The sequence below is a fragment of the Aythya fuligula genome, chromosome Z (genome assembly GCF_009819795.1).
Source record: "Aythya fuligula isolate bAytFul2 chromosome Z, bAytFul2.pri, whole genome shotgun sequence".
Taxonomy (NCBI): Eukaryota; Metazoa; Chordata; class Aves; order Anseriformes; family Anatidae; genus Aythya; species Aythya fuligula.
Genome location: NC_045593.1, coordinates 58,555,393 through 58,573,305, shown reverse-complemented (window position 1 = coordinate 58,573,305; position 17,913 = coordinate 58,555,393).

Sequence of the window (17,913 nt, the reverse complement as noted above, 5' to 3'; positions counted from 1 at the left end):
AAATACAGTTTCTAAATTTTTCCATTTTAGACAGTGGAAATTGAATCCTAGAAGCTAGGATATATTTTTGAACTTAATTTATTCTATAAGAAAGGACAGATTTTTCTCAAATAAACGTAATTTATATTTTCTAGTTGCAGACTATCTCAAAACAAGCTAATATATTTTCAAAGGGTTAACTGTGGTAGCGTACTACTTGATTGACAGGCTTCACTTGGTGAGCTGAGTTTCAAGCAGAATTCAAGATTCTGGATTTACATCATTTCTGTTATGATGGATGAACTGTTCACAAGTTCAGAGAACTTCAATAATTTGACTTGACAAAGGATTGTAGTATTCTATTGGTAGCACCATTTTACTACAGAAATTTTATTTCCTGTGAGTGGAAGCAGTAGTGAGATTTCTGCTCATTTCATGGCCATTTGCCACATTGCACATGGGAGGTATTTCATTTAGTTGCTCCCATGACTGATGCTGAGAAAGCATGAATTATATGCCAAAACAAAAAAAAGCCAGTTAAATGTAACTAAATGTAAAATACCAAACATCAGTATAATAAACTCACAAGAAAAGGGCTAATCCAGCTGGTGTTCAAATTGGCATTTTTTCCTTTGGTCTTAGAACAGGAATGGTAGAGACACAACAGAGAAAACAAATGGAAATTCACGGTAAATATTTTAATATATTTTCTGAACTTTTGCTGAAGACAAAATACTTTCATCCACTGTAACAGAAAAAATGCATAATAAAACATGTTCTTTATGACAGTTGTGAGAAAGTGTTTTTACACATATAATAAATACATGAGCGTCCATGGTATTGTACTGATATTCACCACTGGAAAAATGTGGTCAGTAAGGAGAAGTGTTTATTACATGGTACTTAAAGTCAACAGGTGATCTCTATATGGACCATCGACAGCATAGCCACATACTGGTTCACCATTTTGGTGCAGTGGAAAACTAAATGACAGTAGGAGCAAACAATTTGATTCAGAAATGAAATAACTTCAAAAACATTAAATAAATGCCTATCCTTAGTAATTCATTACTCATGTTACAGCAGAGACTCAAAATAATTAAACAAATAGCAAGATTAGCTTAGCAGAGAGGCAGAATCTTTCATTTAGCTTTATATTTAAAAAAAAAAAAAAATGCATATGGCTTTGCTGAATTTAAGAACTGAAAACTGGACCTATGCCTTGTCTTCTGCCTAAGAAGGCACAGGTGCTTGCACACACACAAGCTTATGATGGCTGAACTGTAATTTTTCAATATGAATTCCCTGTCACTTGTGTTCTCAATTGTAAGCTAAAATAGTCTTGAAGATATTTGACTGACTGCTATTTTATTAGCCTTTTTTAAAACTAATGCAAAGGGCAAAAGGGCTCCCTGAAGGTAGCTGTTCCTAACACAGGAGCCAGAATAGTATTCCTGCTAAGTGTTTAAGAGGGAAAAAAAAAAAAAAAAAAAAAAAGTGATCAAAACTTATTTAACACTGTGGTGTCACTTGTTTATGTGTGTACAGCATAATGCAAAATTTCATTACATAAGGTAAGGATTTCCTGATTATGCTCCTTTGTGTCTTGTTGCTTAGACAGTAACTTTCCTTGAGAACCAGATCTGCAGAAATATTGCTGGCTGGTATTTGCTATCTTTTGATCATCTGAAAATAAAAGATCATGACTAGGTGTGCTTTATTAAAAGTCCCACAGAACATTTCATGAAATAAAATGATTAATCACTGGGTCCTAGCACAATATCAGTTGCAGAGCAATTTTGCTTACCCATGCTTTTCTAAGCGTTTCATTTGGATGTACTATTCTTATAGCTAATTGGATACTGTCAGATAACTATTGAGTTCCATTTGAATGGAAACTGATTCTTTGCAGCAATGTAATTTATGTTTTAATTAAATTTGTGAAGTGCTTTAGGGTCCTGTTACAGACCCATATTAATAAATAGCTATTCTAGACATTTTGCAAAGACATTCTTAAAGACCAGTCTGTTTTCTGGAAAACACATAGAACAAATGATAAGTAAATGAAACTAAGATGCATACCACCTGAGTAAGAAACACTACCATGGTATTTCTGATAACATTTCTCTTTTCTTGCCTATGTCTCATATAAAATAGGGTATTTGGCAAAAGTACCGCAGAACTGGGTGTTGAGAAATTATTCAGATAAGGTAACTTGATAAGGAGATTTGGAGCATTTTTGCAAATTTAAGAAATTTGGGGGGGGGGGGGGGGCAAAAAAAAAAAAGAAAGTATTCAAATAAGAAGCACTTGAATTAGGTAAATAAGAGATAAATAAATAAGCTTTTTTTGACTACTCTCTGACTATGGAATGATTAGGCTGTCATACTCAAAATGGCATTGTCTGTTAGAATAAATTTTCTGTGGGAAATCTGCATAAAAGCTAATAAGGGTAATATGCCACAAAATACAATCTCTAAGGAAAGTGAAAGGAAGAAATCATAAGGAAGAGCCTAGCTTTAACAACAATTTTATCAGAAGAAAGAAGGGGAGGAATTAAGCAGTGAAACGGCCAAATACGATAGAGGTAATATGATAGAGGAGCAAAATCAATGAAAGAAAATATTAGCATGGAGCAAAAGAATACTGAGAAATAGAAGAAAAATGAGACAGAATGGAAGTGAATGAACACAAAATTCCATGTTAAGTAAGGATATCTGGGGTAACAAAAAAAAAAAAAAAAGAGAGGAGGGAGAGGGGATTCTGTATCCAAAGGGAAGAGAGAAATCAGATGTTTTTGATGTGGTTGAAATTCATAAGGAAAAAGCATTGAAAGGACTTTTCCAGGTGTTTCAACCTTCAGGAATTTCATCAAGCACTTTTAATAGTGCTTGAGTATTCTGTGACATTGTTCTTGTACAGTCTGTAAAAGGTGAAATAATTTAAGTATAGGATTTAATGTGGAGTTATCCAGTGAACTGCCACTAAATATATTTATAGCCATGCCTTCTAGAACAAGAGACATTTTCCACCCCAAAAGGGCAATTAATACTATCCTGAAGGAACATAAAGCATTTTGCAAATGTATTGTCACCACACCATTCTGATTCAATATGCTTAAATATTTCCTATATATTTTCCTTCTCCTTTTTAGTCTGTCTTTTCTGCCAGTGCTTTGTAACTTAGTTTCACTGAACACTCTTCTCTAGAAAACTTAAGAAAGCAAGTGGTTTCACATAAAAACTCCAATATATAAAAATGAAATAAAATAATCCCTACATTTTCCACTTTACTTCTAAGAAACATTATGAAGGCAGCTTTTTCTGCCTAAAAACATGATCTCTGAGTCACATGTTAGAAAAAGAAAAACATTTTCTTGCCTCTATTATCATAGAGCTTGTCATCACTTGCACTATCTTGAAAGAAATTCTATCAGGAATACTGTTCACAGTGAAATTGAACACATTCTAGACCAAGCTTTAACTGTTGTGATGGTAAGGAGTCATCTTTCTCTCTGAGTTCACAGGTTATACATTCTGAGCCAACCCAAACGCTGTGTATGTAGTAAGAATAACCTGTCACGTAGAGCACTTTGTCAGTGGACATTGGCTTCCATTTAATGAACTGCTGAACACCTCTGCTGTCATTGAAGCTAATTGGACTAGCATTCACCTAGTGTCCAGCAGTGGACAGAACAGTCCCTAATGCAGGGTCTGATGCATTCAACTAATCCTTCTTCAAGTCAACAGGACTATTTGTGTGACTAGGACTGAAGACAAATTCTTAATTCTGTTTGCATATCTCAGCTGTAGGACTAAAAAACAAGAATAGACAACAACAATATAAGGAAAACGTACATTGAAAACATGAGTGGAAAGAAAAGGGCTGTTGTCCCACCCTCTTCCGAAGTAGTAAATCTTGGAGGAGTGGGCATAAAGTAATATTTGGATAGGTGTTAGGGCCAACAAATCATTTCCCACAATCCTGACACAAAGAGAACCGACACTATCTACCTTCAGATTGTTCCATACCAATAAATGCTATTTGAAAAGTAGTAGAACTATCGACCATCTCAGAACGGAATTTATTTTGAAAATCTGTATATTTTGTCAGGACATCTCACAAAACATACGTTGCAACTATGATGAGAAAGTTAAATGAATATGCCTTTCATTTGAATTGATCCACAGTACTGTCTACCTCCTTAAAATTCCAGCATCTTTCCTGTTTTTGTTTGTTTGTTTTTTCCTCCTTTCATTTTGGTATTATCCTGTGTTCACTTCAGTTCTTTTTACTCCTCCATGTATCGAGTGTTTGGGGATTCTTCATGTAACTCAAATTATTAAAGCACACAAATCTTAATCACCATAATGTTTTCCTTGTACTAACCTTTCTTTAATATTGTGTTTCCTAAAGTTTGTTAAATTCAGACAGTGAAATTTCCCACCTGTCTCTAAGAGGAAAACAGACACTAGCTCAGGAGCTGGCAGGTCCCACTGAGAGGGCTTTAAACTAGGTAGGAAGGGGAACGGGGAGGGAATAAGTCTCATTAGAGGTGTGCCAGGAAGAACAATGTCAGGGCCAGGGGAGCAGGCAATGGCCCAGCTGAAGTGGCGTCCCCAGGGCTCGGTGCTGGGGCCGGTCCTCTTTAATATCTTCATCGATGATCTGGACGAGGGCATTGAGTGCACCCTCAGTAAGTTTGCAGATGACACCAAGCTATGCGCGTGTGTCGATCTGCTCGAGGGTAGGAAAGCTCTGCAGGAGGATCTGGATAGGCTGGACCGATGGGCTGAGGTCAACTGCATGAAGTTCAACAAGGCCAAGTGCCGGGTCCTGCACCTGGGGTGCAATAACCCCAAGCAGAGCTACAGGCTGGGAGAGGAGTGGATGGAGAGCTGCCAGGCAGAGAAGGACCTGGGAGTGATGGTGGATAGTCGACTGAATATGTGCCAGCAGTGTGCTCAGGTGGCCAAGAAGGCCAACAGCATCCTGGTTTGCATAAGAAACAGTGTGGCCAGCAGGGCTAGGGAGGTGATCGTCCCCCTGTACTCGACTCTGGTGAGGCCGCACCTCGAGTACTGTGTTCAGTTTTGCAGTCCTCACTACAAGAAGGACATCGAGGTGCTTGAGCGGGTGCAGAGAAGGGTGACGAAGCTGATGAGGGGCCTGGAGAACAAGTCCTAGGAGGAGCAGCTGAGGGAGCTGGGCTTGTTCAGCCTGGAGAAGAGGAGGCTCAGGGGCGACCTTATTGCTCTCTACAGATACCTTAAAGGAGGCTGTAGTGAGGTGGGGGTTGGTCTATTCTCCCACATGCCTGGTGACAGGACAAGGGGGAATGGGCTTAAGTTGCACCAGGGGAGTTTTAGGTTAGATGTTAGGAAGAACTTTATTACCGAAAGGGTTGTTAGGCATTGGAACAGGCTGCCCAGGGAAGTGGTGGAGTCACCATCCCTGGAAGTCTTTAAAAGACGTTTAGATGTAGAGCTTAGGGATATGGTTTAGTGGGGATTGTTAGCGTTAGGTAGAGGTTGGACTCAATGATCTTGAGGTCTCTTCCAACCTAGAAATTCTGTGATTCTGTGAAGTGCATCTACACTAATGCATACAGCATGGGCAACAAACAGGAGGAGCTGGAAGCCATTGTGCGGCAGGCAGGCTACGACTTGGTTGCCATCACGGAAACGTGGTGGGACCACTCTCATGACTGGAGTGCTGCAATGTCTGGCTATAGGCTCTTCAGAAGGGACAGGCAGCATGGAAGGGGTGGTGGTGTGGCTGTCTGTATTAGAGAGTGTTTTGATGTTGTGGAACTCAAGACTGAGACTGGGAATTATAAGGTTGAATCCCTATGGGTTAAGATCAGCAGGAAGGCCAACAAGGCAAGCATGTTGGTGGGGGTCTGTTACAGATCGCCAAACCAGGATGAGGAGACAGATGAGGAATTCTACAGGCAGCTGGCAGAAGTTGTGAAATCATCAGCGCTTGTCCTCATGGGGAACTTCAGCTTCCCAGACATAACCTGGAAATGCAATTAACCTCAGAGGAAACAGTATAGGAGGTTTCTGGCGAGCATGGACGATAGTTTCCTGATGCAACTGGTTAGTGAGCCTACCAGGGGAGGTGCCCCGCTGGACCTTCTGTTCACAAACAGAGAAGGACTGGTGGGAGATGTGGTGGTCAGGAGCTGTCTTGGGCAGAGTAACCACAAAATGGTGGAGTTCTCCATTCTTGGCGAAGTCAGGAAGGGGACCAGTAAAACCGCTGTGTTGGACTTTCGGAGGGCTGACTTTGAGCTGTTCAGGACACTGGTTGGTAGAGTCCCTTGGGAGGTGGTTCTGAACGGCAGAGGGGTCCAGGAAGGCTGGGCACACTTCAAGAAGGAAATCTTAAAGGCTCAGGATCAGTGTGTCCCCACGTGCCCAAAGATGAGCCGGCGTGGAAGAAGACTGGCCTGGCTGAAAAGAGAGTTGTGGCTAGAGCTTAGGAAAAAAAAAGAGGGTTTACGATCTTTGGAAAAGAGGGCAGGCCACTCAGAAGGATTGTAAGGATGTTTTAAGGATGTGTAGGGACAAAATTAGAAAGGCCAAAGCCTGTCTGGAGCTCAATCTGGCTACTGCTGTTAAAGACAACAAAAAATGTTTTTACAAATACATTAACACTAAAAGGAGAACTAAGGAGAATCTCCATCCTTTACTGGATGCAGGGGAAACTTAGTTGCAAGAGATGAGGAAAAGGCGGAGGTGCTTAATACCTTCTTTGCCTTAGTCTTTAGCAGCAAACCCAGTTGTTCTCTAAATAGCCAGTACCTTGAGCTGGTGGAAGGGGATGGGGAGCAGGATGTAGGCCTGTTAGTTTGACCTCTGTGCCAGGGAAGCTCATGGAGTAGATTATCTTGAAAGTCATCACACAGCACTTCCAGGGCAACAAGGCGATCAGGCCCAGTCAGCATGGGTTTATGAAAGGCAGGTCCTGTTTGACGGACCTGATCTCCTTCTATGACAAAGTGACGTGCTTGGGAGGGAAAGGCTGTGGATGTGGACCATCTTAACTTCAGTAAGGCTTTTGACACTGTTTCCCACAGCATTCTCCTCAAGAAACTGGCTGCTCATGGCTTGGACAGGTGTATGCTTCATTGGGTTAGGAACTGGCTGGATAGCCAGGCCCAAGGAGTTGTGGTGAATGGAGCCAAATCCAGCTGGAGGCCAGTCAGTAGTGGTGTCCCCCAGGGATCCGTACTAGGGCCAGTTCTCTTTAATATCTTTATCGATTATCTGGATGAGGAGATCGAGTGCACCCTCAGTAAGTTTGCAGATGACACCAAGCTAGGTGCGTGTGTCAATCTGCTTGAGTGTAGGAAGGCTCTGCAGGAGGATCTGGACAGGCTGGACTTACGGGCAGAGGCCAACTGTATGATGTTCAACAAGGCCAATTGCCGGGTCCTGCACCTGGGGCGCAATAACCCCAAGCAGAGCTACAGGCTGGGAAATGAGTGGTTGGAAAGCTGCTTGGTGGAGAGGGACCTGGGAGTATTGGTTGACAGTCAGCTGAATATGTGCCAGCAGTGTGCTCAGGTGGCCAAGAAGGCCAACAGCATCCTGGCTTGCATAAGAAGCAGTGTGGCCAGCAGGGCTAGGGAAGTGATTGTCCCCCTGTACTCAGCTCTGGTGAGGCCACACCTCAAGTACTATGTTCAGTTTTGCGGTCCTCGCTACAAGAAGGACATCGAGGTGCTTGAACGAGTCCAGAGAAGGGCATTGAAGCTGGTGAGGGGTCTGCAGAACAAGTCTTTTAAGGAGTGGCTGAGGGAGCTGGGATTGTTCAGCCTGGAAAAGAGGAGGCTCAGGGGCAACCTTACTGCTCTCAACAGGTACCTCAAAGGAGGCTGTAGCAAGGTGGGGGAGGGTTGGTCTATTCTCCCACATGCCTGGTGACAGGACAAGGGGAAATGGCTAAAGTTGTGCCAGGGGAGGTTTAGGTTGGGTATTAGGAAGAACTTCTTTACTGAAAGGGTTGTTAGGCATTGGAATGGGCTGCCCAGGGAAGTGGGTGAGTCACCATCCCTGGAAGTCTTTAAAAGACGTTTAGATGTAGAGCTTAGTGATATTGTTTAGTGGAGGACTTGCTAGCGTTAGGTCAGAGGTTGGACTGGATCTTGGAAGTCTATTCCAACCTAGATGATTCTGTGATTCTGTAAACATGAAATATTCGAAGTTGTCATCTTCAAAGAATTTTTACTAGAGTAGGACTTCAATACCAAGTTAGCATTAACAGCTAATCTTATATTTATCACGTTCCTCTATACATTGAAAAAAATTACTCTCAGACAATTATTTTCTCCCGCAACCAAATTAAAGGAATAACCCAAACTCTGATTTATGGATTGGTCTCAGTTTGCTCTGCACATGGCTCAGTTAGTCACCGCTGTTTTCTGACATTGTCTGTTGTTTTCTTTTTTAAAGAAGAAAAAAAAATATAGAGAGAATATTAAGTATTTAATTATATATAGAAACAGGAATGAATTAAAAAGCATAATATTAATGTATTAATGTGTTAATGTCCAAAAATCAGAATCATATAATATCATGAGCTGAAAAACACCAGTCATGACTCTAAAGTTCCACAAAATTCAAAGGGTATTCATTTAGACCCCATAGCTGAAGACAATGGTATATTAGGTATATTTTAAACAAATACAGCTAACTGATATTTTAAGTTACTACTTAGAAACAACTTTGAAAATTTGGTCCTAAGTAACCAAGACTAGAAAGTACCTGCATTAGTACCAGCTCAAGCACTTGTGTATTTTTCATTATAGCTAGTCAGTGGCTACACAGGAGAAATGTCAGCTTAGACAGCCTGAGAGAATTAGACAGCAAAATTATTCTGGAGTAACTTTCTTACAATAGAAAGTTACTAATACAAATACAAATTACTAATACAAATTACAAATACTAATACAAATGTTACTAATACTAATACAAATGTTTTCCCTCCCACACAGAAGACTGAAGCCCAGATGCCCTCAGGTCTTAGAAATGAGTAGAAAAAGAAGAAAAAGCTACAAGGGCAGAAAAAACTCTGATTCCAGAGAATGTAAGTTTACATAAGAATTTGATTTGAAGTAAAAGCACCAGAATCATAGGTGGTTGATCCAATCACTCATCAAGACAGAAATCCTTGTTTAAGCCCAAAGCTGTTTTTCAAATTGGAAATATTTACACTCAAGTGTAGTAAATATAGCCAATGTCTTGATGAGACTACATGTCTTATTCTAGTAGAGCTACTATCCTACTTATTTGTGGCAGTCTTTCAAAATATACTCATGTTTAATTGCCTCAAATTGTCAAAATTCTCATCATTTTACTGCAAGTTTCTTAATGAATGTTGTCTAAGTAAAATAAACTGTAAACTATTATCCTCTAATAATGCATATGAATGATTCTAAAAATAAAAAAATATATATATTAAAAAAAAAAAAAAGTTCAAGCAAGGCAGAATTTCACAGAAATGTATAAACACTATGAAATCTTGCCTAGTACCTCCTGCCAGGAAACAGTATTTTCTTCTTCAAACAGGGCTCATACCTCCTGGGAAATGTGCCACCGATGTGCTATGTGATTGTGACAATATTCATTAATCCCTTTGTTTGCTCATCTGTAAAAGGATTATAAAAGTCAAGTTCCATGTAATTTACCTGGAACTGCAAGTATGCAATGGGATATTGATTGTCCCAGCGTGTCCACAGGAATGAAGTAAATACTCAAAGGAATAATAGAAGTAAAAAGGGTACATTTTTCTAAATGCAAAAAGAATACCCTATCACCTAAAAACTGTGAACCTTTCTAAGAAAAGAAAAACCATTAATATATTAATTTATTCCAATTAGAGTGAGTTAACATGATATACCCTTCATACTACTTATCAGATAACTAAGACAAAAGAAGCAAATGCTGGATCGAAAAAAAAAAAGAAAAAAAAATGCTGTTGTAGAAAATATATTACATTTTAAAGACAAAACAGTCATTTTCAAGTAAAAGTGTCTCAAAGCTAATTATACATTTGTGATACTGTTTACCAAATCATGGGAAAATGTTTTTCTTTTTTTTTTTCATCTTAAATTAGATGAACAATTGTCACTCACTTGTAAATGCCAGCAAAATGTAGAAAACCTGGAAAATAAAGCAGATGAATCTCTGGGTTACTTCACTGAGCCACTGGATGTGAGGGATTCTGAAGAAAATGGAAAAGATCATGAAATCAAGGATCAGAGTAGTTCAGATGTGTCTGAAGATAGAGACAATGTGTCAGAAAATGAAAAAGAAAGAAAGAAGGAAAAGAACTGCACTCCTCCAATGTTCTCTTCTCTGCAAAATGAAATCCTTGCTACAGTAACTTTCAGTGAATCAGGAGGTTCATCAACAGGAAAAATTACAGTGTGGGGCAAACCAGACTCTGCAAAATCTGTTAGCTTGGCTACTGGAATAATTACTGCAGAGGTAAAACATAGGTCTTTTAATGTGAAAGTAGAAATTAAGAATGTTTCTTTGTTTGATTCTGGAACAAACCTTGTGGCTGAGAAAAGGAAAAGTTCAAAGAACAATAAACACTGCCATGAAAGACACTGCCAGAAAAGCCAGTGTTCAAGATGTCCAAAATACCAACGTCCTCCAAATGACCATTCAGAAGTAGACATTCAGAGGTGTAAGGGAATTTCTACACACAAAATACAAACTGCTCTCAACAAGAATGCCTCCCTGAAAATGAACATTGAAGGAAAGGAAATTAAGGTAGAATATATTAACAAAAAGAAAAACCTAAAAGTTAACATCAAACCTGGTACACAGAGGAAAACCTGCAACAAGGAATGTGAAGATACATATTGGAATGAAATAGATTATTATGTAACAAAGGCACCTTGCAATACAGATTGTGAGTCACATTTTCACTTTCATGAAAAAGAAGAATTTATATTCCCAGATGGGTCTATACTTCTCCCTCCACCTAAAGAATTTGCTGACTGTGACAAAATGCATTTAGATACTATTGCAGAGGGGGTCTCTTCATATGCTGATAAGGATGGAGAGGAACCTGACAGCCTCTCTACAGCCTTGAGAATTTGGGAGGGGGAAAATTACTTCTGTAAACATAACAAAAATGAGTATGAAGACCACAACAATGAAAAGGAAGATTTCTCAAAAGACAAGATACTTTTCTCAAAAATGAATAATACAAACTGTCTTCTAACCAGTAATACCTTGAATAATTCAAACATTGGGAAGGAGCACATCAATAAGAACAGTGCAGCAGCTCAAGAAAGAAATAACATTTATAAGTGCAATGACACAGGGCAAAAACCAGCAAGAAGAAAGTCCTTCCCTGATACTACCCTTGATGTACCATCACCAGTTCACCCTAGAAGGGATTCTGGCTTCTATTCATTACCATCCTTGTCCTTAAAAGTACCACCTAAGGAGACCAAAGCAGACATCTGTGGCAAGAACTCACACATTCACAACCACTGTACAAACCTTTGTATGTGTCCTGACTTGACCTCCTCACTGAGAAATTTGAAAGGTCTTAAGTCTACATATCAGTATGCTTTCACTTCATTTGATCATAATATTGCCATTTATCCACCTGAGCCTGAAGAAAGTCTAGATGACACTTGCTTACTGAATGACTATGCAGACTATGTTGGGCAAGGTGAGGAAACAGAAGAAATACTAATGGAGAGTCTTCATTCCACTGATACTATAAATGAGAAAAAAGAAAATGGGCATGCAGAGCCTTTGAGAAACCTAGCCATATGGGAGGAAGACAGTGAGTCTACTGAAGATGTTTTAGATGGAGAAACACCAGAGTACAACCATCTAGAGAAGCATGTAGATTTACAGAACAAAGCTCAGCTGGTACAGGCCTCAGCTGGTACACCTTCTAGGACCCCTGCAGGTGAACCTTTTAGTGACAAGGAAAGTACTAATTATGCTTCTATAGAATGCATTCCAAACCAGCTTTCAGCCATACAGAAAAATGTTCACCCACCCTCCACAGAGCCTGATGTAACAAAGAAAAGGAGAGGATCAGTAATGACTGTAATAACTGGAGAACTAGAACGAAGACTCATTGTCCAAGGTGATACTAAATTGGTACCTGATCCCTTTGGCTCTGCAGTAAGAAAAGAGCCTAAACTTTTCTGTAGTATACAAGAAAAATCTTTGCTATCCCCTGTGATATTGGATCTTGAGGATCATGACATAGATAATGAATTAGAAAGCTTTTCTGAAATACAAGGTATGCCTGGGAATACCCTTCCTGAAATCAATTGCCATAATGATTCTGTACAGACTGCCATATTATCTCTCTCTTCAGCTTATACTGAAAAGAAAGAAATTTTCACAGAACATTCACATAACAAGGAAAGACCAGAGAACCTTTGCAGTAAACAATCACCTGATGATAGCATAAGAACAGAGGCTGGAGCAAATCAACTACCTCAGTTAGTCAAATCCACCTCCGATGAAGTTGAGAAAAAGGTTGAAATAAAAGAAGATTTTCAACAGAATATAGATTTCCCCCTATCATCAGTAAAGCAGATTAGTCAGAAAGGTAGGTATTCTGAGATTTTTATAGTTAATGTCCCTTACACACCTCTGCATAGTTGTCTTAGTGCTCTAGTGACATCTTTGGGAAAAGGAAAGTATGTTCTGTCCTCACAAAAAGATGATATTGGTATACTTTAGCCATTTGGTTATACTATGCAGTTATCGTATTGAGGATGCTAGGAGTGATCCTGTAAGCCAAGTAAATTAAATTTTAAAAAATAAAGAAATATTTAAAGCAGCTTTGCTCAAGAAGTAGTTTTTCTATGCTAAACAGTCAACCCATCTGATGCTTCTGGTGATAGAAGCAAACAAAAAAACAGTATGGGAGTTTTGAGGTTGACACGTGGCATATACCCAGAGCTCTGGTCACAATTTCAAAATCACATAAATCTATTTTTGGAATCAATGGTTTCTAAGCAAATATTGAATTCTAAGTATATGTAGGTCCTAATTATGGCTGAGCCTTTACATGACATAGAATGACCACAGCAGATCATTTAACCTTCTTTTCTCCTCTATTTATATAGCTAAGAAAACTGCATATTAAAAAAGATTTTTTTTTTCACGAATTTCTTATCATCCCTTCTGTAATCCATTCATCTATATCTATAATTGGTCATTTAAAAGGAGAGTTCTGAATCATAAAAATGGAAAAATGGACAGGGACACTGCACACTGCAGTGTAAGCTTTTTATATTACGTCTATACATATGAATATGTATAAACACATTTTTGTGTGTACATTTGAAATATCACTCCAAAGCCCTCAATCTTTCTTTTTTCTTTTTAATTTTAATCATTATATGCAAATATAATTCAGATAATCCTCTGTAGAAGAGATTGTTTCCAGCAGGTTCGGAGGTTAGGGCTTTTTTACTGTTGAAAAATATGTACATTCTTATCATGGTTAAAACTATTCAAGAATCTTAGTATAAAGTGTCAGTGAGTTTTTAATACTTTTTCAAGTTCACAATATCTACAGAAAATACCATGTCCTCCAAGACTGTTTTTTATGGTTTTTGTATGTTTGTTTCTTGATTTTGGCACTGGTAACAGAAATTTCAAATAAACCTGAACTTTGCTATTGATTAGATAGACAGATATACTGATAGATGTGGTTATGTTGGTTAATATCTAAAATAATACAGTAAGCAGAGAATTAATTAAATGTTCCTTAAAGCAAGCTTTAGAAAGAAGATACTGAAGGAAGCCTGCATGCTCAAAAACATCAGACCTCAATGATTTAACACACAGCATAAAAATGCCTTTGTCTCACAACAACAAGGTGTGGTTATTTGATGTATTATTTTTAATCCTCCTCTCTTTTCTTTTGCCCCTTACTAAGAATTATATAACTGTGTGCTCTCTCTTAGCCATCACCTCATCTGGTTTGTCCCACCCAAAACCTGTAACTTTGTCCCTCTTTTGGTTTATGGTCAAATTTTGATTTTCCATCTGTGAAATTCTTAGTGATGCTGTGGAGGTCCTTAAATGAGTAAATTTGTACATTCAGAAAGAAGTATAAGCATGCAAAATTTTAATATTGGTTAATGTGAATCAAAGTCCACTTGTAATCTAGGAATACAAACATACTCAGCCAAGACACTGGGCACACGAGGCAATGTAAGACTTACTGTGCTCAATAATTCAGTGATACTGGAAAGAAAATGTGGCAGTTTTCAACAATGGGTGACAGCATTTAGAACACAGAGGAAAAACAGATGAAAACGTTGTTAACAAGTTTGGAGAGTCTGAGCAACCTTGAAGCCTGATGATGTGGGAACTTAGTTCAGAGGGACAAGGACTCATGCAAAGGGCATTAAAAGAAATTTTGCACTTTTTCCAGTGCAACCCTATCTGCCTTTGTTGGTGGACACAGGTGCATTTTAAGAAGGGAATCCAACACAGTCTTACAATTTTTGTTTTCTTTGAAACGGTAATAGAATAAAATAAATTCCTATTGTTGTATTTAGAAGGAAGCATAAAATAAAAATACAGATCCTCCTTTTATCTGCATTCATCTTGCTAGACTTTAATGTTTAAAAATACCTTATATATCTACATACTGATCACTTCAAAAATGTACAAGCACTTTTAAATAAAATCCATGAAAAATTAACTTACTTCTGTATAAAAATGCCATACAAATGGTTGTATCGGTATTTAAGTACAGGTGCACCTATCACACTATAGTCACATGCACTTTTCTCTGCATGAATACATCAGCAAGTCTAAAAAATATAGTTTACAGGTATTTTGAGTGTTATTTGATATTTTCATTTCTGTGTTAGCAAAGTAGATATTCTTGTATTTATAATGTGAAAATGTAAAACTGTGTAATTTCTCACGTTCCTTACAATCAATGTCTGGTTATAATTTAGACTTGAAATCAGAAATGAATAAAAACAGAAAGACACCATTAATGAAAGATGCCAGAGCCAGCGACAGCTCCCAGGAAGAAGCAATAGACCAATGGGCCAGGAGACGGAAACAGTTCAGAGACAGCAAAAAATGCAGTTCAACTGGTGGAAGTTCCATAACCAGCACAATCACTGAAGGATCAAGTGAGTATATAAATCAATCTTATAGTTTTATTATTTTTTCTTTATGCAGTTGACACTCTGTCAGGACTTTCAGCCAAGGAAACTGATCTTCCATTCATAACCTGTCTCTATCTTTGTTATCATAAGCAAGAATAGTTTATCTGACTGAACTCTAATCATGGGAGTCAGTAGTGGAAAATCTGGCTGAAAAAAAAAAAAAAAAAAAAAAAGATTGTACCATCCTTGTCCACATGCAATAAACCCTAAGACAATCACTAGACTTAGACAAGTAATCATTTATGGCAGCAGTTTTGAGGGTGCAACAAAAGTCACAGTTCTGTTGTCTGTTTTGCCTATATTAAAGACATGGTGAGCTGGGAGTCCTTCTCTCATCATTAAGACACCCACCCACTCCAGCTTTTATCTTCAGATCTACTGCCGCGATTGTCCTTCCTTGTCCCTATAGTTATTGGAACAGTTAGTCCTGCAACTGTTTCATTACGCAATCTGTCACCTCACCATATGCTTGAGTTTATACCAAATTCAGCAGCTTAAATGACATGGTAAAGAATTATGCAGATAAACTGTTTAATGCTTTCACTTTTCCTGCAGATGAAGTCCCCAGGCAAGTGTTGCACATTCTAAGATAAAGCGTATGTGCTACTTCTTAACACCACCTTTGTCTCCTTTTTGCTATTTTAACTAGTGTAAAAGGTACTTTTTAACAGATGAAGAAATGCACACTTTCCAGTGGAAGTATTTTGTGCTAGAATGTTTACTTTCAGTGAGGGAATCATGGAAGGGTTAAGGTTGGCAGGGACCTCTGGAGATCATCTGATCCAGCCCCTCTACTCCAGCAGGCTCACCTGTGGCAGGTTGTCCAAGACCACGTCCAGATAGCTGTTGAAGATCAGCAAGGAGGGAGACTCCACCACCTCTCTGGGCAACCTGTGTCAGTGCTCTGTTACCCACCCACATTAAAATGTTTCCTGGTGTTCAGAAGGAACCTGTGTTCCAGTTTGTGACCATTGCTTCTTGTCCTGTTACTGAGCACCGCTGAAGAGAGCCTGGCTCCATCCTCTTTGCACTCTCTCAAGATATTATAGACATTGATGAGATTGCCCCTGAGCCATCATCCAAATCATAAATAAAAACGTTAAGCTACTTATTGGCCTCCAATTAGACTCTGCACCACTGATCACCACCCAGTGGGTTCAGCCATTCAGTCAGTTTTCAGTCTACTTCACTGTCTGCCCATCCAGCCCATGCATCCACAACTTATCTGTGGAGATTGTATGGGAGACTGTGTGAAAGGCCTTACTGAAGTCTCAGAAGAAAACATCCACTGCTCTCCCCTCATCCATGAGGCTGGTTATTTCATTGAAAAAGCTTATCAAATTGGCCAAGCATAGCTTCCCCTGGGTGAATCCATGATGATTACTCTTGATGATTTTCTTGCTTTTCATGTGCCTACAAATGGTGTCCAGGGTTAGCTTCTCCATCACCTTTCCAGGAACAGAGGTGAGGCTGACCAGTCTCTAATTCCCTGGGTCCTCCTTCATACCCTTCTTGAAAATAGAATTGACATCTTCTTTCCTCCGGTCTTCAGGCACTTCTCCCAGTCACAATTGTTCTTCAACAATTACTGAGAGTGCTTCACAATGGCATCTGCCAGCTCCCTCAGTATTCATGGCTGTATCCTATCAGGTCCCAAGGAGTAAACATATGTCCCGTTTGTCCAAGTATTCCCTTGACTGATCTTCTTCCACCAAGGGTACATCTTTTCTGTTCTAGCTTTTTCCCTTGGTTTCTGGGACCTGCCATTCCTGAGGGCCAGTCTTGCTACCAAAGAACTCACTACCTCAGCTTTTTCATGTCCTGTGTAACCAAGTCACCTGTCTCATTCAGCAGTGGACCCACATATTCATTAGTCTTCTGTCACCACTGTACATAAAGAAGTTCTTCTCGTCTTTGATATACCTGGCCAGCTTCAATTCTATTTGTGCTTTGGTTTTACTAACTTCATCCCTAAATTCTCAGATAATGTCCCTGTATTCCTCACAGATCACCCATCATTAGTTCCACCCTCTGCATGTTTTTGCATTTGAATCTGGCCCAGAAGCTCCTTGTTCATCCACACAGGCCTCCTGGCATTTTTGCCTGACTTTCTATTTGTTGGGATGGATGTCTCTTGAGCATGGAGTAGGTGATTCTTGAATATATAAAAAAAATTGTTTCTTGGGCCCCTTTTTCCTGCAGGAATTTATCTCACAGGACTCTTCCAACCAGGTCTCTGAAAGAGGCCAGTGTGCCCTCCTGAAGTCCAGGGTCGTGATCTCACATTTCACCCTAACTCCTTCCCTCAGGATTCTGAAGTTCATCAGCTGCAGCAAAAGCTGCCTTTAACCTTAACTTTCCCAACAAGTCCTTTGTTGTGGATGAGTATGAGGTCCAGCAGAGCACCTCTCCTCATTAGCTTCTCTATCACTTGGAGAGCAAGATATCATCAATGCTATCACTGCTATCACAGAAATGTGGTGGGACAAATCCCACAGTTGGAACACTGGGCTACAAGTTTTTTTACAATAGATAGGCAGGGAAGAAGGGGAAGGGATGTTGCTGTATATGTTAGGTAATGGATTGATTGCAAAGACCTGACTCTGAGAAACAGCCACGGACAGGTTGAGAGCTTGTGGGTAAAAGTTAAGGACCAGACCAATAAAAGACACCTTGGATTTGGGATCTACTACAGGCCACTTGATCAAGGGGAGCCTGTTGATGAGGCC